The 27863-nt window shown below is 40.7% G+C and overlaps 1 protein-coding gene and 1 long non-coding RNA gene across 28 annotated transcripts in view; one reads left to right on the plus strand and one right to left on the minus strand.

Moving 5' to 3' along the window:
- The window catches only part of LIMCH1 (LIM and calponin homology domains 1), a 340384-nt gene that overhangs the window by 66664 nt on the left and 245857 nt on the right, over positions 1 to 27863 (plus strand). The window lies entirely within an intron of this gene.
- Positions 16727 to 26426, minus strand: LOC104006031 (uncharacterized). The gene is made up of 2 exons (XR_679574.3): positions 25146 to 26426; positions 16727 to 16894 (listed from the first exon to the last, which is right to left on the minus strand). It is a non-coding gene; the product is annotated as an uncharacterized LOC104006031 (long non-coding RNA).

Consider the following 27863-nt stretch of genomic DNA (forward strand, 5'->3'; position numbering starts at 1 on the left):
TGTAAAGAGTCCAATATATACTGCTGTTGTTTCCACACGGCATTGTCATTTCCTACCAGGGACTCTCCCTTTTAAACTTAAGAGTTGGCACGGAAACATTATTGCTCAAAAGAGCCACCCATTCCCGAGTGTGTTTGACAGGTCTTTGTAAACAAACTTCTTCAGCCTTGCTGAAATTAGTGGAAAAATCTAGGCTCTCATGTTTACAGTTGACGTGGGTTTTCCTTTCACCTAAAATAACCATTACAAGTAAGATACTAAGTAAAAAACATACTCATTTCTACTTGGTATATAAAAATAATATATGTTTGATGTATTCAGTGAAATTTCAGTTAACTCATAACTCTTTGAGGCCATGGATGGAGAGGTGGCATTATTAGAGGAGGCACCTCCAGTGCCTTGCACAATTCCTGGGCACAGAAAGAGACATACAATTCATGTTGGGTCAATCAAAGAATGATTGATCATTGGCACCTCCTGATTCTATTTGGTGGTCAGAGAAAGTGGCAAGACTTAAGTTATTTTACATATAAACATTTCTTGCAAAATTTGGAGAGGATGTTTTGATGGCTTGAGATCTTTTAATTTCTTTGAGAACTTTCATTGCCCTTCCCACCCCTTTCCTCTCTCCACTCTGAACTGCATAGGGCCTGCCTGCATGAACTACTCACTTCTTCTAACTCCAAGGAAGGCCATATCATGTGTTTTAAGTACCCCATAAAATTTATCTTCAAAGTAAAGCTTCCTTTGCCAAGCTCACAAATGATGGATTTTTGTTTTCCTTCGGCCTGAGGGTCAAAAGAATGGGCACTTTTGTATGTATCAGTCTTCGGGGCCATTTCCTCCCTCCTATCCTACTGCCCTCTCCCTGTCTTAGGCAAGAAATCAGTTGGTTCTGAGCAGTGACCTCCGCTGGGCCAGACAGTTCTGAAAGCCTTTGTGTGTTCATTTCCTTAAAGAAGTGGAAGGTAACATGTTTGAAAGCCGGACAGCTGTGGCCTGTTCCAAAACATCAATGTTGATTGTTTGTTTTTCTGGATTTTAACAAAGGAGCTTTTGCCAGGAGACCTTTGCACTCTTGCTTATTCAAACCCCAAATTACAAAAATACATAACAAAAATAAAACAGAAGCCAGACTTAAGGTTATCTTACCAAAACAGGACGTCTTCCTTCTTTAGATTGTACAAACACATGAGTTCCCTAGTTAAATTCAATCAATCATTCCTGACGGATTCAGCTAAAGTTTTGCTTTAACTCATACCACATTGTCTAGTCCTTAGAGCTTAGTTCTATTTCCTCACCTTGTTTACCTACAAAATGGTGCATCTATTTGGATGAAAAAAAAAAAAAGAAGAAGAATTTACTGGTTCCTTTTTCCCTCTGTGTATTCAGCAATAAAAAAAAAAATTCTCTGAAATGTGTGCTGGGGAATAATAAGCAGTTTTCCTTGGGTGGTCTTAACAGCTTAACAGTTAGATTGCTCTGAAATTGAAATCCTCAAAGATGATCTATTCAAAGGAGGGGTGTTGACTTTCTCATCTTTTGGAGAGAGAGAGGGATGCAGCATTAGCTAGAGACAGTATGAGGTCGTGGTAAAGAACATGAACTCTGAGGCCAGTTGGTTTGGTTTCAAATCATCTGCCTCTTACTAGCTGTGGACCTTGGTTATATCACTTAACCTCACTGTCCCTCATCTGTATAATGATAATGATAGTAGTACCTCCTCCGTGCTATCATGATTAAATAAGTTAATATCTCTAAAGCACTACACAATAAGTGCTGTGCAAGTGTTTTTAAAACACATGAAAAGGAAATAGAGATGAGATAATGTCAGAAGAGATTAGTGTCAAGCCCTTGAAGGGAGGGGGCCAATTTCAAATGAGAAGAGCTGATAGGGAGTGGCAGAGAAAGCAAGTAAATTGGGGATTAAATGATAGACTATGCATTTGGCCATTTGGAGTTCTTAAGTCTATTCAGAATGTGACTTTAAGCAAGCCAATTTATCTCCCTATCAGTAAAAGGTGACACTTGGCTGGCTCGATATTCTGTTATGTGTCCCAGCCCCAGAAATGCACAGACTGGTTTCCATTTTTAGTGGAGTGCTGTGAGCAGAAGCCAGACTGAGATTTCAGGTTGGATTGAGGAAAGATGAAAGAGCTGACACTTGGTATCTAAGTCATTTCCTGGCAGTGAGTGAGAAGAGAGAGCATCACTAATGGCAAAGCCAGGGCTGAGAGGCACGGGGTTGAGTTGCTGTGTGAAGACAGTCGCTCACTGCTGCCTGAAGACTTCCATGGTTTCTTCTGTGATTTCTTCCTTTCCCATCTCAAGCATTTGATTCCCCTTCTTACTTTTTTTCTGACTGTTACTCTTTCGAAGTTGCCTGTGAAAGGGCCTCCTTGTTTGAAATCTCTTCTTGGGAAGGAAGAAAGTGGCATGCAGCAACGTAAATAGCAGGTGCAAATCCTCCAGATGAGTTCCAGCCGAGGGAGAGTGGTGCTTGAGTGGCTGTGCTGAATTCCTCCTCCCAACTTGATAGCATATTTTTGATATTACAGTCCATCTGTGCACCATTTTTTAATGCGTATGTTTTTGTTTTTTGGTTTGCTTTATTCTCATTTTTTCCCTTGGGCTCTTTAAGTAGTCTTATTCTACAAAGCAGCATTTTTTTTCTTTTTCTTATTTGTGCTTCTAGTGCTCTGACCCATGGGTTTTTTTTAATATAAATTCACTTGCGTTTAGCCATAGCCACCGAGTGAAGGGTACTCATTTCTGAGGAACATACTTATTATTCTGGCATAAGCTATGTGAACAGACTGTTCTCTACAGATTTGAGTATCTTTGAGAGGTGGTGGTGACAACAATGGCATTTGGCAGCATGATGCTCTGTTCAAACGAATATTCAACTTGGTTTATATTAGCGTTTGTATCAGGCTGTGGTAAGCACAGTATTCTCAGATTTGAACCTATAAAGAATTATGGAAAAAGGATGGTGAGGTCCGCAGAAGTGGTCATGGCACTTATATTTTTCCAGTTTGCCTTTCTTGATTTTTCTTCATTAAATTTTCATTCAGTGTTTTTATCAGACAGGATGTGTTAGATGATGCTGCAGTAACAAATGATACCCAAGTCTCAGTTGCTTAAAGAAACACCATTTTCTTTATTGGCTATGCTACATATCCATGGAGGGCTGGCCTTCATGTAGGCCTTCATGTAGATGCACGTTGATAGATATCCCCCTGTCACCAGTTACAAGGGGAAGGAAAGGAAACATGGTGAATCATGCACACTGTCTTGTGGGATTTGGCTTAGAAGTAATATTACTTCTGCTCGTATTCATTGGCCAGTCAATGAAAGGCAAGTCAAATGGCCATGCCTAACTTCACATGGATGGGCAGGGAAACACAATCCTATAATGTTCTTGGAGGAAGGAGAATTGGAAATATTTGGTGAACAGCACTAAATTCCTAATACAGTATAGACGTTACGTAAGCCAAATACCATAATAGAGTCTAGGGGCACAAAGATGAATGGAGTGTATTCTAATTCTAGAGAAATTATATTTTTTGGGGGAAATAGCTTTATATAGGAATTTCAAAATGATGGTGATGAAGCTAAGATGTTTTTAAAACCATTTCTGTATTTTATTATATTTATCTATTTATTTTTTGAGACAGATTCTCGCTCTGTTGCCCAAGCTGGAGTGCAGTGGTGCGATCTTGGCTCACCACAATCTCTGCCTCCAGAGGTTCAAGCGATTCTCTTGCCTCAGCCTTCCGAGTAGCTGGGACTACAGGCACGTGCCACTACGCCCGGCTAATTTTTGTATTTTTAGTAGAGATGGAGTTTCACCACGTTGGCTAGGATGGTCTCGATCTCCTGACCTCAAGATCTGTCTGCCTCGGCCTCCCAAAGTGCTGGGATTACAGGCTTGAGCCATCGGGCACCCTGCCCCCATCTCTGTATTTTAAAAGATTAGGAATGTTTCCTTTGTCGTTTCATTTCTCCAGTTTTTGTAAGTATGTTCCAAAAGTTACAAATAGCTACTAAATAATCTTCAGAACTTAAATATGATGAAGAAAAATTGGCCCTACTTAATTTTACATAATGTTTGGGTCCTCTCTTGAATCTTTATATGTGAAAGACATCATTTTTGTGGTTTTGCCATGCTTTAGCAGTCTAAAAATTGAATGTGCCTAAGGAGAATAACTTTTTTATTACATGCTGGCTTAAATCTCAGACAGAATTCCATTGAAAGCCAATTGGTTTTCTGTTCTGTTTTTTTTTCTATGTGTCTTTCAGTGCTGAAATTGGAAATAAACTAGCATTATGGCTTCATGACGGAAAGTGTAGCAATTCCGCACAATGCACAAGCAAGTTTGTCATTTAAAATAGCAGACATCTGTCAGAAGTTGGTGCTGACCTTCTAAACTGCAACTGAATGTTCAGACTGTTATTTCTCCATCCTCCTCAGATGCATTTCCAGTGTTGGGCTCACAGCCCCATGCTTCTTGTCTGCTTCCTAGTGGGTTATGGGTTGTTTCCTAGAGTCTAGACATGAAATGAAAAATGATTATGTAATCTATTTCCCTTCTTCTCTGCAAAATTCAGAGGAAGGGTCAAAGCTTTGAGACATACCACCTCCCCCTGCTTGGTGGAAAGAGCAGATTTTGAGGATCTATAGACATAGAGTTGGAATCTTGGCCAGCCCCTTCTTACCTGTAGAACTTTGGGCAGATTGCTTTATCTCTTTAATTCTCAGCTTCCTTCCCAGTCATATGAAGAGCATAAGAACTGTTTCAGTGGCTTGTTGTGAGGGTTAAGTATATGGTTTATATAAAATGCCAACAGTGTCTGACATGTAACAAGCACCCAATAAATATTCCCTATTGGCACAGTGCTTACTGGTTTTTAAAGAACTTCATTACATTTTATCTCATGGGACTACATCAAGGACGTAAAAGGCATCTAGCTGAATTAGTTTTCCATTAACTTTCCAAGAAAATAAATACAGACTGCATTCTCTTGGAGTCACAGTTGACTTCGCAAAGATCTTATTTTATTATGATATGTGTATGTTTTCTTCTCTACTCACATTTCCCCTCACCCATCATCTGTTACATTACATATAGACTGAATCCTCTACACTTTTTAAGTTATAAATCTTTTCTTGTGCTATTATGAGTTTTGGGTGATTACTTCAGCCAGCAATGGATGATTAAGGGCTGAGGGGATTCGTGTTAATACTATAGGAGAAGAAAACAAAAACTTTGATAATTTTAATAATAATGACTAACACCAATTGAATAATGATTCTGTGCCTAGTTCCTAATTGAAGTTTTCTTTTTTCTATGAAATCATAGTTAATCTTCTCTCCACTCTGTAAGGTAGCTATGACTATTACTTGCACATTGCAGGTAAAGAAATTTAGGCTAGGATGTTAAATAATTTGTCCAAGGCAGTATACTTAGTAAGATTAGCACTGGAATTTAAATCCGTGATCGTTTGATTTCAAAATTGCTGTTTTTCCCCACTCAGCTCTATAGTACAGATAAATTTGGGTTTAAAATAGGGAGGTTATATTCCTGGCTGATGCGTGATGTGTGAACACTGTCTGAGTGGATTAATTGTGGCAGCTAAAAATAACAGGGTGTATTGTTGACTTTTTGCACAGTCTAAACTTCTTTTCTGGATGACTTTAAAATATGAGTGTATTGCTGCTCTTGATTCCTAACAGAGAGCTTTAGAGACCTGGAAGCCTGTCCTTTGTGTAACTCTTTATGTATAACGTCAGATTCTGTGGACAGGTGGCCCCTCATCTGCATCCCTAACAGGAGGGTTAGTAATGAGAAGTAAGGGTAAAGGTAGAAGCTAGAAAATCAAATAGGCTGTACCTTCCTGTCTGAATTATTCTCTCATTTCTCTCATCCCTGACAACTTTCTCAATAAATTGTCCTAGCAAGTAAATCCATGGGTCTCTATCCTTGTTGGGAATAGCATCATTTGGGCAAAGCTTTGCCATCAATTTTTCATTTAAAAACATTTCCTAAGGTAAACATTAAGGCCTGAATGACAGCTATAGTTTGAGATTTTTACTTTGAATTATGAGGCTTACTTGGCTGGACACCATTTTTCAATGGCAATGATCCTTCCTGTTTTAAAACCTGATTGTTAAAATACAGGACATATGGGAGATCTTAAAAAGATCAAGTTCCAAGTATAATTCTTTTTCAAGTAGGCAGTGGAGTCTGGTGCATAATGTTCCAATCTAGTTTCACGGTCCTTTTGATCAACCCAAAATAAAACTGAACAAGACAGCATCTCTCAAAGGGTTAATACCCTGGAATTTCACACTTAACAATTGGCATTATGTTCTTTGCATTCTTGAGGAATTTTCTCACTGATGTCAAAAGACTTTGGTTTGTTATGCAAGACAGTGGTCCAGTGACTTTGCATATCACATTCTCTTAACATGAGGGAAATCCTTGCATGCTAATTGGAGAAGGAAAAAAGTAGTGCAAGTGGTTCTTTGGCTACAGATGAATTAAATGAGGGAGGGCATTTAGTGAAAAAACAAAGCACAACAAAACCCTTGCAAATGAGCGGGCATTCTTTTGAAATGGCTGCTTACTCTGGTCGTTTTGCGTCTGTCTTACTGCTGTGCTGTGTCACTGTGATTCCAGTTTTGGGGGGGAAACACTTGAATGTATATATGGTTTGTTTTTTATTTTTCTGATTGCTTTAATTACCTATTGCTGTATAAGAAATGACTCCAAACTTAGTGGCTTAAAATAACAACAATTTATTGTTTCTTAAGATTCCATGAGTTGACTAGTTCAATTCTGTTCCATGGGGTGTTGGCTGGTCCCTATGTTCAGCTGGTGCCGGGGCTGGGCTGGAAGGTCCAAGACATCTTTTCTCACATGTCTGGTACCTCAGTGCTTCTCCACGTGGCCTTTCTACCTGGCAGGTTTGGGCGCCCTCATAGCATGGTGGTTTCAGGGTAGTTGGACTTCGTCAGGTAGCTGGCCTTCAAGGAAAAGAAAGCAGAAGCTGTTAGTCTTCTTTTTTTTTTTTTAACTTTTACATTAAAAAGCTGTCAGTCTTCTTAAGGCCAAGCTTGAAAGTGGCAGCATGTTACTTCCACCATATCCTGTTGGTGAAAGGAAGCCCTAGAGTCAGTCCAGATTTGAGGGAAGTCGGGGAAATAGACCCCATTTCTGGAAGGGTGGAGTGGCATGTCCCTATAGGAGGAAACGAATTGATGGCCCAAATTGTACAAGTAGAGGGAGGACTGAGGGCAGAGGGGCTCGTCTTAGCTGGTGGGAACACCAAGGGCAGAGGAGAGTTTTGTCCCACTTTCTGTTTAGGGTTCTGGGCAGATACTGCTATGTGAGTAACTTCATGCCAGCTTAAAAGGGGTACACTTCCAAGTGACATAAGAGGACAATATGGTGAGGTCAGGTGGAGGGGGCCCCAGGGCACTCACCAAGCCTCTCTCAGCTCCTGTGTGATGGCAGAAGGAGCCAGATGTTCTGGAATTCTTTCAAGGGAGGTCTCAGAAGGCAGCTGAGTTAAGAGGCAGTGGGCTTAGGCCAGGAACTGGGTGGAAAATGAGACCCAGAGCTGGCTGCGGCACCACTGGAGGCCAGCCAGTGGCACTCTAAGGCCCTGGCCACCAGCTGTGGACATCAGCTACAGATGTCCATGGAATATCTAGGGTTGTAGAGCTAGCCGGTTTCACTCCCATGGTCACCGGGCCAGGCAGCAACCCAGACTAGCTGCTTTGCAGCAGAGGGCAGCTAGGATGTAGAGGACAACATGTGATTTGCATTCTCCATCTCTCACATCACCATAATGGAGACACTCTTCCCTCTCCCCATACACCTGGTTACTGTTGGTTTTTGGGGTATTTTTTTCCTGAGACAGAGTCTTGCTTTGTCACCCAGGCTGGAGTGCAGGGGTGTGATCTTGGCTCGCTGCCACCTCCACCTCCCAAGTTCAAGAGATTCTTCTGCCTCAGCCTCCTGAGTAGCTGGGATTACAGGCGCCTACCCCCATGCCTGGCTAACTTTTGTATTTTTAGTAGAGCCAGGGTTTTGCTATGTTGGCCAGGCTGGTCTCGGACTCCTGACCTCAGATGATCCACAAGTCTTGGCCTCCCAAAGTGCTGGGATTACAGGCGTGAGCCACCATACCCGGCCCTGGATACTGTCTTGATGAACAGAAATCTGAGTGACTGAGCATGGTGTCTAAAAAGACTGAACCTAAAGAAACTGTTTAATTTATTGCATAGGAGTAAATATTTGCCAGACTTTTCTACAGTTGGGTCTCCCTTTTTCCAATAGTCTGAATAAAGTCTTCCTATGGATGTTAATATCTTAATCCTTAGAGCCTCTGGCTATATTATCTTATATGGAAAATGAGACTTTGCAGATATGGTTAAATCAAGGATCCTGAGATGGGGAGATTATCCTAGGTTATCTCAGTGGACCCTATGTTATCACAAAAGTCCTCATAAGAGGGAGACTGGACATCAGAAGCAGAAAAAGGGAGATTATCCAAGGTTATCCCGGTGGACCCTATGTTACCACAGAAGTCCTTATAAGAGGGAGACTGGATATCAGAAATAGAAAACGGAGAGATGATGATGGAACCAGGTATTGGAGTGATGCATTTCGACGATGAAGAAGGGACCATGAGCAAAGGAAAACAGGTGGCCTCTAGAAGCTGGAAAGGGCATGGAAAGCCTCCTGCTCCCCGTGCCGAAGCCTCCAGAAGGAAGGCAGCCCTGCCAACACCTGGACATTAAATTTCCTACCCCCAGAACTATAAGAGTCAATTTGTATGGTTTTAAGCCACTAAACTTAATGTGGTAACTTGTTAGAGCAGCCACAGGAAACTAATACACCCTTCTCGTCCTAAACCAGTCACTTAGAAACATTGAAGCTACAATTTCTTTGCTCATTTGAGTGCAGAATAAAGCTAATAGAGTTCTATTTTATTTTTTCTCCCATTCATTTTCCTAGTAAGATATTATTTCTGACTATTTGATGAGCAAGAACATTGAGGGGTAAGGAGTGAAGTTCAGTAACTTTGCCCAGGTTGAATGGTTAATGATTGAGCAGGATTAATCTAAGCTGCAGAGACACTGTCTGGGAACATCATGGAAGATCAGGGTCTCATATAAAAATGTATTAAGTAGAAGTTTATGTACAGAGTAAGCTTTCAGTATCTCAAAAATCTTATTTCTGAAGTCCTATATTGTAGCAGCTTATTGACATGATGATTCCTATAATAGAAATAATAAAACAGTTGCCACTACGTGACTCAAATTATCCCCTCCTTATTTTGAAGACTTCACTCAACTTCTCAAGAAATAACCAGTGTACCATATTTGTTCCACTTTCAATGATACAGGCACTTTTCAATTCATTTATTACTTTTGTAAAGTTTAGTTCTAATAAAGCTCATAGAGCCATAAGAAAATCTCTTTAAACCTTGTTTTTCTATTAAAAAAATACATTCTGGGTTGTAAATTAGGAGGCCAGGAATTCTTGTTCCCTCTTTGGAGGTGATTGTGATGGTGGTTTGAGCTGTCTCCTTGCCTAGATCTAGGTACCTGGACTCCACAACTGTTCATTCTTTGCACTTCTCCGTCTGTGTAGAGATGGCATGACATTTGTCTGAACATGAGTATACCTCCAGTTTACCTCTCCTTGAGCTTTTCTGACTTAGAAAAGTGAGCAGTTGCCCCCACTGAAGGTCTGGGGTTGCAGACTTACTTAGGGCCTGCTCATGGGTCTGGGACATTAAAAAATAATGTCCATATGTTGGGGACAGCTTGTATTAAGAATAATCTTTGTGAGCCAGTTAATGCTGTGAGAGATTTTTTCCTGATATTGTCATTGTGCTATTTGCAGCACAAGTTCCAACAAAACAACTTTTCCATTTTATCATCGGGATTGTAGAAGCAGCATGTAAAGTAATTAAAATAATGGCACCAGGGCAATCTGTGTGAGAGATGCTGTCAGGACTGGAGACAGAATGCAGAAATTTCCAAATTTCTGTGCGTACTCTTTGGTCCTTCCCAAGGAGCCTTCGTATGTGTTTCAGTCCTTGTGGAGGATGGGAAACTAGGATTTTGTCAGCGTCTGGGTATATATTGGAAGTATGGAGCTGGTTGAAAAAAAAAAAATTCACGAAGGAGATATAAAGCAGAAAATTAGGGTAAAAACACATGGTTTTTGTCTGGTCTTTTGCATTTCCTGTGTGAAAGGTGAATCCTTGAATCTGAAAATGAAAGCCATCTCCAATGTCTCCTAGGTAATATGTCAAATACTGTCATGGACCTCAGATCCCTTTCACTGCACTCTTTGTTATTTCTGAATGTGAGCTTGACACACAAATCTTCTTTTAAGAAGGCTTTCCAGAAGGCCTACTGTAGCTGTGTGCATGCTTTAAAATAAAAGTAAATCCCTTTCTCACTTAAACAAAACAAAACAAAACACCAACCTATTTGTGTCCATGAAAAATATCTTTGCATGTCTAGACAGTAGTGCTGATCAACTGCCTTTTGTAAGGAAGGGATACAGAAAAACTATTATTCTCCCCAGAAACCTTGTAAGGTCCTACGTGACCCAAGTGACCTCTCACTCAACTAGTGAAACAGGAGCCAGAAGTGTGCAAGGAGCCTGAGCTGGAGCTTGATGCTGATGTTATAAATCAGCCTTGGCATTACTGGGCTTTCCTGTTTTTAGCCAGCAGTCCTTGGGGACTGTTGCTGATTGAGAGTGAAAAAGATTTCGGAACCATTGTAAGTGGTGACACTGACATATCATTAGGCTTCCACCCAGATGGCATTTGTAACAGATAGAAAGGAAACTGTAATGGAATTAACTTAAAGAGGAAAGAATTAAAGCACAATTTTACAGGCATACGTAGCATGGGAAGGATCGAAAGGGAACTTTTATTTGCTCTCTGCTTTTGCTAGATACTGTGCTTGGTGTGTTGTAGATGGACTTCAAAATAATGAGAAAAGGTTTTTGTTTTTCATTTACAGAGTGGCCAGGAGGGCCCTATGCCTGCTAGTTGAAGTTATCTGTGTTTACCTCTCTGTTTCATGTAAATTCAATTTTTTCCCTCTTCTTCTCCTGGGCATCTTCTTTTTTGTTTTTTTTCTTTTGGTTTGTTTATGACTGTAAGTCATTAAAGCAGTTCCCGAAAACTGTTCTTAGGTCTTTAGCTGTTGTTGGATGCAGTTGAGAATTTTTTGCTTTGACAATGGCCCAAAGTAAATTGTCACATGTGGTTTAAGTCTGGACCCTGCAGTGACCACTGGATTATCGTATCCATATCCAGTCCATGATGCACTGAATTTGTTACTAAAATATCTTCTACCTGGAATATGAGAAAGTGCTGGGGGCATTCATTGTTTTATTGCAGGATAGCTGTTTTCCCCAATCAGCTACCTTTTTTTTTCTACATAGCTGTGGAACAAACCACATCCAAAGCATATTCAAGTGTGTGATTGACCCTCATATTGAACAGATATTAAAATTGCCCATTTCATGGCATGAGGAAGCTGCTCATTGAACAGAGATGTACCCTCCATCGTCCATATCTGCACAGATGAGAGAATGGAGGTTCAGAGAAGTAAAGGAACTTGTTCAGGCCACATCGTCAGGTGAGTAGTGGAGCAAAGACTCATACCTGGTCCTGTCTGATTACAGTGCTTGTGCCTTTTAATTTTTCTTTTCTTTTCTTTTTTTTTTTTGAGACAGAGTCTTGCTCTGTTGCCCAGGCTGGACATAATCTCGGCTCACTGCAACCTCCATTTCCCAGGTTCAAGCAATTCTCCTGCCTCAGCCTCCCGCCACGACACCTGGCTAATTTTTGTATTTTTAGTAGAGACAGGGTTTCACTGTGTTGGCCAGGCTGATCTTGAACTCCTGGCCTCAAGCGATCTACCCGCCTCGGCCTCCCAAAGTGCTGGGATTACCAGCGTGAGCCACTGCGCCTGGCTGGCTTGTGCCTTTTTATTACAGAGCTTTTCAAACTTCTGCAGTGAAGGACTATTTTTTTTGTTGTTTTGCTTTTGTTTTTTAAATTTCCAATCCGCTGTAATACAGGGCTGACTGCACAGGATCAGCATGCTGCTTGCATCACATGCACCTCGCCCAGGCCAGTTGGCCAACACCTAAACAGATTTACATCTTGCTCAGCAAGATGAGTCCTGCCATCACGTGGCTTGGATGTGGTGGCGATGGCCAGACTGCTGTAAATGTGGATTATCAATCCTGTAATGTACAATGCCATGGACCAGCAGTGATCAATTCACAGATCATGCTTGAAATAATACTGCTTTGGTTTAAGGGTGAGGGGAGCATCTGTCAGGGAAAAGCCAGACTCCTTTGACTAAAGAGAAGCATTGGGAGTGCAGTTGGGAGGCTAGGAATAGAATATGTGGAAGATGTACCCTTCAGCGTGCAGATGGTGTGGTTTTCTTATTCTCTCCAGGACAAACTTGAATTCCAGCAAGTCATGTTCTGATTCAGTACATGCAGATTTTTGTTCTGAAGTCAGATGGGGACATAATTGCAGTGTCCACTATAGGAAAAACACCAAGTGATTTCTAATACCTACAACAAGCACAATTTGCCTGGTAGAAAGGGGCTCAAAAAGGGGAGGGCAGGCCAGCGCCGTGGCTCATGCCTGTAATCCCACTTTGGAAGGCCAAGGTGCATGGATCGCTTGAGCCCAGGAGTTTGAGACCAGCCTGGGCAACATGGTGAAACCCCCATCTCTATAAAAAATACAGGAATTAGCTGGGTGTGGTGGTGTGTGCCTGTTGTCCCAGCTCAGGAAGCTGAAGTTGGAGGATTGTGTGAGCCCTGGAGGTCAAGGCTGCAGTGAGTTGTGATTGTGCCATTGCACTGCAGCCTGGATGACAGAGCAAGACCCTGTCTCATTAAAAAAAAAAGAATTAAACAATTTCTTAAAAAAGTGGGCTGGGTGCAGTGTCTCACGCTTGGAATCCCAGCACTTTGGGAGGCTGAGGTGGGCAGATCACGAGGTCAGGAGTTAGAGAACAGCCTGGCCAACATGGTGAAACCCCGTCTCTACTAAAGATACAAAAAATGAGGCGGGCATGGTAATGTGCCCCTATCATCCCTGCTGCCCTGGAGGCTGAGGCAGGAGAATCACTTGAACCCAGGAGGCAGAGGTTGCAGTGAGCCGAGATCATGCCATTGTACTCCAGCCTGGGCGACAGGGCAAAACTCCATCTCAAAAAAAAGAAAAAACAAAAAGGAGGAGGGCAACATCCTTGCATGAGTTTCTCCAGAAAACTTTATTAATTCACTTGGTGATTTGTTCTGCTTCCTTACTGAACATCTCCTGTACACTAGGCATTTTGCTTGATGCTTCATGATTAAGGTAGTATTCCTATACTTTGTAATTTACAGCTGCTGGAGGAAAGGAAGAAGTAACAAGAAGACATTTTAAAAATTATTAAATAGACTTGAGCATTAATTTTATTAGTTTCCCCTCTATAATTAACAAGTTTAACAAAAATACTGTTTAATGCTTACTTATATCTTTTTTAGGTGATTAAATAGGGTCTTTGTAGTAATTTTATTTTTAAGGGCTTTAATCAGGAAACTAGTATCTAACTAAAACAATGTTTCTATGGGAAAATCACATTCTACAGAAATATTTTTGACTTCAATGCTTTCCTCAAGAATAAAACCTTTCAGAAGTGTGAATACTGCCTGTACTTAGCAGAGCAATTTGTTATGTGAACCAGTATTGGTAAATGTCCCCAAATGGTACCATTGGGTTTCTTTGGCCTGAGATATTATAATAAGCTGGAATTTTATGTTCTATAAAATACAGAAAAAATACCATGGTCTATTATTTATTTATTTCTTTGTTTGAGACAGAGTCTCACTCTGGCTCCCAGGCTGGAGTGCAGTGGTGCAATCTTGGCTTACTGCAACCTCCACCTCCCAGGTTTAAGTGATTCTCCTGCCTCAGCCTCCCAAGTAACCAGGACTACAGGCGCACACCACCGCGCCCAGCTAATTTTTGTATTTTTAGTAGAGATGGGGTTTTGCCATGTTGGCCAACCTGGTCTCGAACTCCTGACCTCAGGTGATCCACCCGCCTCTGCCTCTCCAAAGTGCTGGGATTATAGGTATAAGCCACTGCACCTGGCCCATAGTCTACTATTGATAATATAGCAGACCTATTTCTATGGTGACTAAATATAACAGAAATTAATGATGTTCTCAAAAGCTTTTAAAATGATACTGAATATGAATATGTGGCAGAATAAGAAGTTTGGTCTTAAGTCTTTGATTCTGATTGTTCACAGATTCTTTTCCTTCATGTTTGATTTTACTTCTGTTTCATGGTATGGAGATCTCTTTCCCTTGGTATTGCATGTGTAGGTATGAATGACATGAACCCCTCTTCCCAACACTTTGCTGTGACAAGTCAAAGATGCCATGTATTGCTAGGGATTTTTAATTCAGCTTCTGTCTTGAGTAGAAATGAATTTACTAGAAGAAGATGTAGAAATCTTAGTTTTATAGTAATCAGTGAAAAATGAAATTTGCTTATATTTCAATGAAAAATGAAAACCAAACAGCTTCTTTATAATTTAAATCTATTAGCAATGTTTTAAGCAAAGATCTAATTAATGTATTTTTAAAAATATTGCTATTTGTCTTAGTTCCCTTGGCCAATCCTCTTTCTTATTGTCCCATTTCTGAGTTTCTGTAAAGAAAGACTTAAAAACTTAGGGCATTCTCTCTCTTGAGTCGGTCATTTTTTTTTCACTTTGGTAAAGACACCATTGTGCCTTGGTTTTAATATAAGGAAAAATGAAGGTGGGAGTGGAATTTGCATTAAATATTTGGAATTTTTCTTCCTCCCCACCCTCAACGTCTAAAATATGCATGGGATTTGGAAAACAAATTAGAAACAGGATCTTTCACAGATATTTTAAAAATGCATTTCTAAATGGTGGGGAGTTCTGATTTCTGAATAGTGCCATTTCATTTAGGAGCTTAGGTTACAAAGTTGTGTCTAATACTCTTTTTCTTTTTCTTGGTTTTTATTTTAACTTCTTAAAGATTGAAAGTCTTTTTAAGAAGTTAATATGAAATATCTACTTTGCTAATATAGTTTGCTAGTATAAACTAATAATGGTATAAGCAATATTAATTTTATAGGTTTTTGCTGTCGTCGTTTGTTTTTGATGTGGGATATCTGCTAAGGAAATAGAGAGTAATTAGACTCAGAAATGATTTTGCTTCTTTGTCTCTCTCTGTCCCTAAACTCTTGGCTTAGTGGGAACATGGAGACCACAAAAGCTGTGATTCTTTCTCTTAGACATTAATTTTAAAATAGCCTGGGTGTGGTAGCTCATGCCTGTAATCCCAGCAATTTGGGAGGCCGAGGTGGGCAGATCAAGACCAGTCTGGGCAACATGGCGAAACTGCATCTCTACAGAAAATACAAAAATTAGCCAGGTGTGGTGGTGTGCACCTGTAGTTTCAGCTACTTGGGAGGCTGATGCGAGAGGATCACTTGAACCTGGGAGGTTGAGGCTGCAGTGAGCCATGATTATGTTACTGCCTTCCAGCCTGGGCAACAGAGCCAGACCCTGTCTCAAAAATACATAAATGAAAATAAAAATAAAAATAAATAAAAAAGGACAGATGGACTGGAACAAACCATCAAAGATGCATTTTACGAAAAACACAACTTTGGCCACTTAGCATCAGTGTCTATTCTTGCCCACTTTTGTATACATGCTTTGCATATTCCCAAGCACACACATGGCTCAAATATGTATTCATGGAGCAAATGGATGAAGGAATTAATTGGGTGTATAACCAACTAGTTAACCAACTAGCTGATTTCATGATAGTTGAGAACTCATCTGTGTGAGTTACCATTGTGGGTTGAAATCACCTGAATTTTTCAAACAGGTACTCTCTCTCCATTTTGGTTGACTGTGTTGACAAAGAAAAAGACTCTGTAACACTCAGAAATCTAAATATAGCTTCACACAGATGCACACTTGTTATAATGATGCAGTATGGAAATTAACTATGGATTGAATTTTAATTATTTAAACTGCACACATCTCCTACCCCTTCCTCCCTCTATTGTATCACATGTAATTACATTATTATACATCAGTCATTTAACCAGGGTAAACAATAATTGCTGGAAAACTAAGATTTTTAATTTGAAGAAAGGAATTGCTAAGTAAATGAAAGGGAAACATACAAATGTACTACTGTGTGATTCTTTTGTGTAGCTGTTTGTTTAGCAATTCAGGAAGTGACTTAAACTTTGCCTGCCAATATTGGATGCTAGATTTTTATCAAAGGAAAGGTCCTATCATTTTTCATGTGTGTTTAGTTAGAGATTTGTTTAAATGGAAACATAAGCTAGCAAGCAACAGTTTCACTTTTGGGGAATGATTTCCCTCATAAAAGCTTCATGTCTTATGCTCCAAGGTAAAGAGAAAAAAAAATCATATTGGATGTTTTTTTTCTTTCTGCTCTGGGAAGTGCATCAAATGTAACCAACACAGTGAATTCAGACCACCTGTGAGATTCCAAATTGCTTTTCCTGAATCGTTGTTGAATTAAATAACAACATTTGATTATGGTACTTAAAGCAAATCAAGGAATATTCAGATGAATCAGTGGATAAACACATTTAATAGTAGTATGGACTTTGCTCTTATTGCAGATGGATTATTATCCAATGAAACCATTCTTCTTTCATGCTGTAAAGCTTTCCAGATTTCAGGAAGCCAGGGCAGCTGTATTTTTTTAAACCTTCACATGTGATCCAAAAGTACCATTTCCTAGGAGAAACGAAGATTTGTTAATTTACAGTATTTGTAAGCAATGGCTAAACTCTTTTCTGTAAACACCAGAAATACACCTGGTGAAGGAAAGCTCTTCTGCCAGATAAAATGGAATGTTCTCAGTTAACCAAGGGAGCAGCTCGGATGAGAGAGGCCCATGGAACAAGTGCTGCTGAGCATCTGATTCCAGCCTGTGAAGGATGTGAGGGAGTTTGCCTTCCCTCAGGGCTAGAGAACTATTTATATAAGCAACTCAGCAATTTCTGTCTGTATTGCTCACTTTGTCTTGATGTCTTGAAGAATATGCTCACTTAAAACTCGTAGACTCAAGGAAAGGCAAGCTGGCTAGATTTAAATAAAACTGAATCATAGAAGAGGCTACATCTGTCAGAGAAAACTCTGTAATCATGGACAGTGCAGATATTCCTATCTGGATAGGTATTGTCCGTGGGACTGAAGATAGCTGAAATGTGTGCAAGAGATGGCTCAGAGATTGAAGAGTGCTTCCAATTTCTGTGAGTCTGAATAGTTCTAAAAATGTAGAGACTCATTTGGTTTGAGTTTATGTTCTGGCAGGTATTCTTTGTATAAAAATTCTGTTTTTGCTACTCCTAAACAGCTTTTTGGTGACTTTTCAGTCATATTACATATGACTGAAATATATGTATGTGTATGTGTGTGAGTGTGTATATATATATATGTATACACACACACACATACACATACATATAGAGTGCAGGGCATAGCATAAGTTTATTAATGTTTCATTGAGAAGGTAAGACTGAAATACAATTACAGAATGTTGAGGAAAATCTATATTAATATATGAGTTTGACCTTAAGGGTAGGTCAGTGGACCTTGAACTATTTGGTTGGCGTCAGGCCGTGCCTGTGGTGTCTCTTCATTGGCCAACACAATGGCATCTTTGTCTGGGAATCTCTACCTCTCATTAGGGTGGTCAACATATCACAGTGGTCTTTCCCTTCCCAAATAACTGTGAGAACAAAAGTGCCAATACAAGCATAAGCCCTTGCCAAGTACAACAACATGAGGTTCCATCAGCCCTAAAGAGGGGCAACCTAAGTTGGTCATCACAGCAATGGGATTTTCAGTCTTGCTCAACATTGGGGATTTGAATAGCTCTTAGGATAATCTCTTCTCTAGTGGTTAAGGATATAGTCCCCATGAAAGAAATCTGCTTATGGGCAATATTTTGCGGAAATCTGACCATCCACAGTCTGATGTGATGGCCAGGCTACCAGACTGAGGTTAAAGAGCTGAGTTATTTACTGACAAAGTCACCAACTTCTTCTAGCTCAGCATCTTGCTTAATAACCACTGTGTGCTTTTGTAGGCACATGAAGAGAATATTCAACATTTTCCCATTCTTTTTTTTTTTTTTTTTTTTTTGAGACACCCAGGCTGGAGTGCAGTGGCGCAATCTCGGCTCACTGCAACCTCCACCTCCGAGGTTCAAGCAATTCTCCTGCCTCAGCCTCCCAAGTAGCTGGAACTACAGGTGCACACCGCCACGCCTGGCTAATTTTTATATTTTTAGTAGAAACAGGGTTTCACCATGTTGGCCAGGATGGTCTTGATCTCCTGACCTCGTGATCCACCCGCCTCAGCCTCCCAAAGTGCTGGGATTACAGGCGTGAGCCACAGCGCATGGCCCCCATTCTTTATTAAACTTTTAGGAAGCCTATTTATATCTCAAGCCTCTGATTGGCAGCAGTTGATTGATTGTCCATGAAAGGTGGACTTTTACCATTCTATGTTCCCAAGCTTTACTTAGGCAGAAAGCCATTGCCATCTTCTGAGACGAACCCCTGTAATGTAAACATAAAGCAGGAAGGATCATAGGCACCTGTGGAATTGTCCTCAAATTTTTTGGCAATGAAAATTGCAATTGAAGCACTGCTAATATTTTCAAGAAAAACACTAAAATGGATTGTTACAATTAGTTCCTCCAATTAGGTATTCAAGAAAAGCATAGAAGTATGTGAAGGTTTCCTTATCTGTTTATCCAGTGACCTGTATCTTTCCACGATACTTTCAAATGGAATTTATTTAGCCTAAAAATGGAAATGAATTTTGCACTGATGGCCTGAGATTAGAGTTTCTTTGCATTCTGGAGATGAGGGTAGCTACTGACCTTTCTATCTTGCTTTATTATCTGTTGGTCTTGGCAGTACCTTTCTCTTCCAGGATGCATTCCCAGAATGGTTCAGTGAAACAAATGCTCTTTGGAGGACTTTGGCTCTTTGTGGCTGAGATAAATATATATCAACTTAAAGTGGGTTTTATTTTCCTCTGTGAATGAGTTCCTAGAGAATTGAAATTGTGGAAAGAACTAAAAGCTCAAATATAACAGAATGAAGTTTCCCTAAAGGATTACGGTCTGAAGCCTCAGTACATTGGGTAATTTTGTTAAAATAGGTTCTTCTTGTCAAAGGGTTTGAGGGTTGCTGTCAGTCTATTTTCAAAACTGAAGATGAGGAGAATGATTGTCAACTGCAGGTTCAATTGGAACATCGTGGGGAGAAAAATCTCTATTCTGCTAGTCGTTGGTTTTTGAAGCACAGATGGGGCCTGTGAGATTTGGGTGGCATGATGAGGGGAGGGGAGTAAGGGGCAATGCAGCAGGGTATAGGAGATTTAGACTCACCTTCCTAGTCCTGTTGCAGTTTTGAAACCTCTGAGTCTATTAGTGTCCGACAAAAGTGTTTGTTAAAATAGATCAAAGACTAGATTTCTAACCATTAGGGAAGGGAAAGACATTCTCAGAGATTCACAAATATACGTAGTTAATGGAACCATAACTTTTAGAAGTCAGTGTTCACAGGACAGATGGGAATAGCTGGAATGAAGTGAGCTTTGAATGCTGATTGCTTTATTTTATACTAGCTAATGAGTGAATGTGCCACATATCCTCTAACCTTTCTGGAATGGTGAACAAATGGATAGATGTGCTGAGTAAGTGTTGGAAGACAACTACATGAACGCTTAGGCAAGTAGGAGGAATTTAAAGAAATAAACCATGTGTTTACAATTAAACTAGGAAAAGCCTGTATATAAATCCAATTGGTAACACTTTATATAAAGATAAATGATAAAAGTCCTTAATATTTTTCATGATCTTTCAAAGTTTCTTTAAAAGTGGCAAGTGGCCTCAGAAATTTGAATTATCATGAAAGGAAAAGGAAGAATGACTTAAGGATGTGTATGTGTGTGATTCTGAGTTAAAGATTCTGGTATAGATCAGTGTCGTGGAGACATTAGAGACAAATTTGAAGGTTAAATTTCTTCAATGGGCCAGGTGTGGTGGCTCATGCCTGTCTGTAACTCCTGCACTTTGGGAGGCTGAGGCAGGCAGATCACTTGAGCCCAGGAGTTTGATACCAGCCCGGGCAACATGGTGAAACCCTGTCTCTACTAAAAATATAAAAAATTAGCTGGGCATGGTGGCATGTGCCTGTAGTTCTAGTTACTCAGGAGGCTGACGTGGGAAAATCACCTGAGCCTAGGAGCTTGAGGCTGCAGTGAGCTGAGATGGCCACTAACTGTACCACTCCAGCCTGAGTGATAGAGCGAGACCCTGTCTCAACAACAAACAAACAGCGCTCCCAAAACCCAACAACAAATAAATTTATTCATTGCATTTCAAGAGGAGCGAGTGTTTTGAGAAAAGACAAGGACTTTTGGTAAGTTGGGTTAAATACTGATATCTGCTTCTTTAACAGGATCACTGTTCTTGTCTATATCTGGAAAGAAGACAAACCTTGGGCAGCAAAATGCTGTTTTTATTATTAATGCAGTGATGTCAATCCAAACTAGATGACTGTGATTCATGGAATCTTCAAGGAAAACCAAATATTCTTTTTTAATAAAGTAATGGAGCTGGGAATTGCACATCTGCTCTTAAAAATCTGTTTTTCATAATACAGAACATATGTTAATCGTCACATCTTTTATTAAACTGAAGGAAAATTCTTGTTGAGTAGATTAATTCTGGATCCTGAAAATGCGGGACCATGGAGACGAGCATATTGAGACAAATGTCTGTCTGTCTTACCAACTTACCTCTAGAACAGTGATTTTCACACTGCTGGATGTGACCTTCACGAGGGTAATGAAATCAAGCTAGTGGGTTGGGAGTAGCATTTTTTTTTCGTTTTTGAGACAGGGTCTCCCTCTGTCTCCCAGTCTGGAGTGCAGTGGCGCGATTTCCGCTGACTGCAACCTCTGCCTCCCGGGTTCAAGCGATTCTTCTGCATCAGCATGCCTAGTAGCTGGGATTACAGGCGTGCACCACCACGCCTGGCTAATTTTTGTGTTTTTAGTAGAAACATGGTTTTGCCATGTTGGCCAGGCTGGTCTCAAACTCCTGACCTCAGGTGATCTGCCTGCCTTGGCCTCCCAAAGTGCTGGGATTATAGGAGTGAGCCACCATGCGGAGTAACACTTTAAAAAAATGAAATGGAGTAGAAAATGCAGAGTAGATTGTAGGAGCTTTTGGGAGCTTTTGCATTATTGCTCTCTCTTGTGTGTCTACACAGAGGTGTCTGCAGTCATGATGTAGGAGGTAACTTTCCTGTATTTCTCCTAGAGCTTCAGCTTTAGGTTCGCTTTAGGTTGGTGGGACCAGCAAAATCCCACCCCAAATTGTAGAGGTCTGGCTGACTGGTTGAGGCTAGGGTGATGTCTGATTGAGAAGGCTCGAAGACTCAACCACAGCTTTTGAGTCTCTGATTCTGCAGTTACATTATACCTGCAGGTTCAGGGCCTGGGGTTGTCTGTTTCCTCACAGATATTTATCACAGTGCTCTCTCCTTGGCCTGCACTGACCCAAGAATCAGAAGCAGTATGTCAGTGTGTAAGGAAGCACAATTCATTAATTTTTTTTTTTAAGTTTTTTTGGTAACAGTTTTATTGAGAAATAATTCATATACCACACATTTTATCAATTTAAAATATGCAAATCATGCTTTTCAGTATATTCACAGAGCTGTGCAAGCATCACCCATATCAATTTTGGATTATTTTTATGACTTCGAAAGGAGACCTTGTACCCTTTAGTTATCATTTCCCAACCTTTCCTTTCTTGGGCTGAGGCTGTAGCCTCAGCGGACGCCTCGAGAGAAAAGATGAACTTTGGCATCTGTAGGCTGATACGGTGGTCTCCAAACTTTCTTTATTTATTAAATATTCAGTAAAAAAGCTTTTGAGCATGTACCCCCAATTTACGTAGATGGAAATACATTTGTTGACTTCTATTTCAGGCTTTAAAAAAAGAAAATAAAACATTTGTAAATGATGTATGCCACTGTACTGATACAGTATTACATTATCAAACACACACAGAGTTCAGCACTTAGTAAAAAAAAAAAGCTGGTGTTTTCTCCACACGCCCCTGTGACTCAGCCTCTGTGGGCCTCCCTCCCATTTTGATGGCCTTCAATTAGCGTATACAGGCCCAGTTTGGTCTGGGCTCAGCTGACCCCTGGACCTCTCTCTCTCATCCCCTGACACCCTTCCAACCCACTCCTTGCTCTCTGGCCTTGCAGAACTCCAGGCAGTGCTCCCAGATGCTGGCTTTTCTCTCCCGATGACACCCCACTATCTTGACTTTCCCTCTACGTGGAATGTTCTCCCTGTCCCCGTCTTTCTGGCGAACTTGGTCTAATTCACACAGCATATGCCCAGGTTTACCTCTTCTGCTAGTTTTCCTTACTCTCTGAAGCCCAGCTAGATGGGCCTACCTCCTTTTCCCCTTAACAGCTATACCTGTTTATTGTAACAATATATTTATTTGTTTGTTTCCCATTTTAGGCCCCAGGGATTGGACTTGTACCTTGCTTACATTTTCTCCCCCACCTTCTCTCTCTCTTACTTTCTTATTACAGCAGTGTTGATAAGTATATTCTCCCTTATACATGAATCTTTGCACTTTCCCGCATGTCTTCCTAGGGATAGATTCCTAGAATGTCGATGCCACTTTTTGGTCATAGTTAAAAAAATCCAGAAAAATGGATTGAGACCAGATTGTGAAGTAACTTGAACCTCAGATCTCCAAACATTAAAGCTTATTGATTGGGCACTAATCATATGAGTTTGCTAGAGCTGCTGTAACAAACTACCACCAAGTGGGTGGCTGGAACAACAGGATTTATCATCTCAGCAGTTCTGGAGGCTGGAAGTCCAAAAGCAGAGTGTTGGCAGGGTTGATGTCTTCTGAGGGCTGTGGGGAAGGATCTGTGCCAGGCTTCTTGGCCTTCTTCAGGTTCACCTGACATTCTCCCCATATGCCTGCCTGTGTACCCAGATTCCCCCTTTATGATGGCACCAGTCACATTGGATTAGAGGCCCACCTTATTCCAGTGTGACCTCATTGTAGCTTAACAAATTACATCTGTAATGACCCCATTTCCAGATAAGGTCACATTCTGAAGGTACTGGGGGTTACGACTTCATATGAGTTTGCAGAGTGGCGCACAATTCAGTCCATAACATTTGATTGACACAAAATTAAAGTTATATATTATTAGGGAGATTTGATACACTTATAATGTCAAATCTTCCTAGTTAGGAACAAGATATATTTCTCTTTTTATTTAAGATTTATTTATATTTATTTCATCCAGTCAATTTTATAGATTTATTGTGTTTGGGGCCTTAGAAAGTTAGAATATTTGTAAAATGGGATCAGACCAGGAAGAATATGGGTAAATCACATTAGGGAAGTAAGAGAATGGAATGGGGTGACTGGCATGTAGTTGGCACTCCATGAGTGTCTGTGGAGTAAATTTGCTGCATGAGTAGAGGGAATCAAAGTTAAAGAACATTTAATTTTGCAACGTAAAAGTTGTAGGGGATGATGGCCAGGTGTGGTGGCTCACACCTGTAATCCCAGCACTTTGGGAGGCTGAGGCGGGCGGATCACTTGAGGTCAGGAGTTCGCCTGGTCAATGTGGTGAAATCCCGTCTCTACTGAAAATACAAAAATTAGCTGGGCATGGTGGCGAGCACCTGTAGTCCCAGCTACTCAGGAGGCTGAGGCAGGAGAATTGTTTGAACCCGGTAGGCAGAGGTTGCAGTGAGCTGAGATCACACCACTTCACTCTAACCTGGGCCATAGAGTAAGACTCTCTCTCTCTCAAAAAAAAAAAAAAAAAAAAAAGTTGTAGGGGATGTTGCTGTACAGTTTGGGTACTTACATACTTGAATTTGTCTAAGATTGTCCTTTATCAGGACAGATTGAGTTCTCAATTTGATAATTCCCTTTGTGTATATGGGTCATCATAGAGGAAGTGTAGAAGCTGAAATACTATTATGAGAAAAGACTGCATAAAATAAACTCATTACCACCAAGATCTCCTTTTCCTTCTTTAGTCTTTAGAAATACAGATGATTGAAAATTTACATTACATGGAAAAAATAAGAAACACCCTAAAAGGGTAATTATTTTATTTTTATTTATTTATTTTTTGAGGTGGAGTTTCACTCTTGGTGCCCAGGCTGGAGTGCAATGGCACGATCTTGGCTCACCGCAACCTCCGCCTCCCGGGTTCAAGCTATTCTCCTGCCTCAGCCTCCCGAGTAGCTGAGATTACAGGGATGTGCCACCACGCCTGGCTAATTTTTTTTTTTTTTTGTATTTTTAGTAGAGACAGGTTTTCTCCATGTTGGTCAGGCTGATCTCAAACTCCTGACCTCAGGTAATCTGCCCGCCTCGGCCTCCCAAAGTGCTGGGATTACAGGCATGAGCCACCGTGCCCGGCCCGAAAGGGTAATTATTTTAAAACACTTTTATTTTTATGGTTGAAAGAAGGCTCACAGATCCCCCGTCCTGCTATATTCTGTTGCATTTCCAACTCTTGAGAGTCTTTCCCTCCCCCGGGACCTCTCCTCTCTCCCTTCTCCCCCATGGAGTGCTGGTTCAGGAATATTTGAGGATTGGCCTATTGTGCAAACACTCAACATTGCGTCTTTCATCTCAAATCCTACAGCTGAAAGCAGAAACATTTTAAATTTGAAAGAATGGGAAACCTTTGCAATTCACAGATTTGCAGTTCCTGGTTTCAAACACTTGCCTTGATATTTGTTACTTTAGTTCTCAGTTAAAACCTCTCCCTTCGGGGTAGCACTGTATGTTCAATTATTGCATTCTTTCCTTTCCTTTCGTCTTTTTTATTCTGCACAAAATTTCATCCCTTTAGCTAAGCTCCCACCTGCACCATCCTCTTACCTTTTTTCCAGATGTCTCCATGCTGGGAAGCCTCTGCCAGTTGGACTTGTTTCTCAGGGGAGGCTTCATTCACCACTTTGCCTCCTCATAAGCCCTAGGCACACTTTCTGGATAAACTCTTTCTTCTTTTCTTCTCAGGATCAAACAACTTAGTCCCCGCTTGGCTCTTCCCCTAGGCTCCAGCTCTAGTCTGTAGAGCCTCTCCCCACTGCCCTCCAGTATAATATTGAAAGAACTGACAAAAAGGCAAAAGCATGTTTTTGCTACTATGGCAACCATGCCCAGCCACATCTTCTCTCCCTTTTGAAGTTCCTTCCTTATTTTATTTATGTAAAGTTATCAGATAAAGCTGAGCTTCATGTTTTTAACTGTTTCCAGCCCTCATTTGAAGACTTGGCCTTATTTCCTTTCATAAGCCTTCATTATAGCTGTTTGGTACATGGATTTCTTCATCACGGATACCTAGAATATTTTCCCTGCCAATGGCCCCTAGAGCACTTCATTGTCTCTGGATGTACAAGTCCCTGTGTGAGAGGTAGTCAGTCGCTTTTCAAAGTGATTATGCCAACTTATCCTTCTACCAGTGCTATATTTGAGTTTCAGTTCCCTGCATCCTCATCAACACTGGGCTTTGTTGTATTTTTTGATAATTGCCTTTATGATATTCTCCTAGCTCCCTGAACTTTGTCTTCTCATCATACTTGTTTAATGCCCTTGCCAGTCTGTAGACTCTAAGAGGCAGGGATGGTGCCTGTTTGTTTACCATTCCACTCTCAGGAGTTCCTGAAATCCAACACCTCCTTCCTTCTTCTGCACCGCAAGGCCAGTTTCACATGCCAAATCTTCTGCAAAGCCTTCCTCAATCCCTCAAAATCAGATGGCTCTTCCTTTTTTGGGGTCCTCTGTTGTTAATAGCAGTTTTTGTGCCTTTTTAATGTTCACCATGTCTTATATCTAAATGTGTACTTTTCTGTTGCCCTCAATAGATTAGCTGGTTCTCGAGGGTGGAGAAGATCTTCCTCATCTTTGCAGCACCCATGGTACCGGTGCCATGTATGTTTTAGGTGCTTGATAAATATTTGAGTGAATACTTCAGTGCCTGCTGTGTTCTGGGAAATCATTCACACCCTTCTTACTTGATGATACTCAGTGCTGTTGCTGACACAAAGGATATGTAGGTTGTTTATCGGTGGCCAGGTGGTGCTCTAGAAGGACTGCAGCAAACAAGAGGACTTTTCACCCCACACCTGCCCCAGTGCTGGGATTGTCCAACCTCTTCATCTTTGTCAGTGGGTTAGGGAAAAAATGGTAATTATGAGATACCGTATATATAGATACACACACACATATACAGTTGGCCCTTGAACAATGCAGGGGTTATGGGCACTGAACCCCACCTAGTCAAAAATCTGTGTATAACTGTTGACTCTGCTCAAACTTAACTGCTAATAGCCCACTATTGACCGGAAGCCTTACTGATAACATAGTCATTTAACATATATTTTGTATGTTATGTGTAGTATATACTATATTCTTACAATAAAGTAAGCTAAAGAAAAGAAAATGTTCTTTAGAAAATCATAAGGAAGAGGAAATATATTTACTATCCATTAAGTGGAAGTGGATCATCATAAAGTCTTTATCCTCATTGCCTTCACTTTCAGCAGGCTGAGGAGGAAGAGGAGGAGTTGGTCTTGTTGTTTCAGGGATGGCAGAGGCGGAAGAAAATTGACATGTAGCTGGACTCGTGAAGTTCAAACCTGTGTTATTCAAGGGTCAACTGCATGTATGTATTTATTTTGTGAGATTTCTGTTTATATCCTTTGCTCTTTTCTCTTTTGGGATATTTGTCTTGCTTGTATAACCTCTTCCTACATTAAAGGTATTAATACTCTCTCATGTCACTCACTTATTTGTTATCTAAAGCTTGTTTCTTAGGATGAATCTCCAGCCTGAGTGCCTCTATTTATCTCATTTCTCTGAAGGGAACAGTCTTTCTTTTTCCACCCTTCTGTTCATCTTCCATCTGCCTCCCCTCTTCTACCCTTCTCTCCTTGCCCCGCCTCCTCCAACACTCTTACTCTGGTCAACACCAAGTCATCCTTCCTATCTAAGTTTAAATATCACTGCTTTGGAGAAGCCTATCTGGTCCTCCCCTCCTACTTCATGTCAATCAATCTCCCTGTGCCCTGTTATTCTCTTTCAATGCCCCCCACCCTCACCACATTCTCTCCCGTAACTGCCTTCATGCTCCCTTCATGACCCTCACCATCATTAGCAGTTACATGCACATGTAATGTTTTTATCCACTGCTACAATGTAAATCTCTTCCAGGACTGGGATAAAATCTGGTAAATAAGGGAATGGGTAAATTAAACAGCCAAGTGATTCTCTTTGATCACTGTTTTATTAAACTAAAATGATTTCTGTTTCATTAGTTGGTAAAGAAATTGTTTAAAGACTTCCACTTGCACTCTGAAAAAAATTTTATGTTTGCTAATGGAAATTAATAAAAATGGATTGTTTTTCAAATGGGTGGATGATGGGGGGGAGAGAGAGAGAGAGAGAGGGAGAGAGAGAGAGAGAGAGAGAGGGAGAGAGAGAGAGAATGTGCATCTGGGAGCTAAACTACTGCATATTTGAGAGTAGGTGGGGCCAGCTGTTCGTTCTGTGCTGGAGGATGCCGCACCCCTCCTGGTGTGTTTCCCCAAGCTCTGG

The sequence above is a fragment of the Pan troglodytes genome, chromosome 3 (genome assembly GCF_028858775.2).
Source record: "Pan troglodytes isolate AG18354 chromosome 3, NHGRI_mPanTro3-v2.0_pri, whole genome shotgun sequence".
Classification (NCBI taxonomy): domain Eukaryota; kingdom Metazoa; phylum Chordata; class Mammalia; order Primates; family Hominidae; genus Pan; species Pan troglodytes.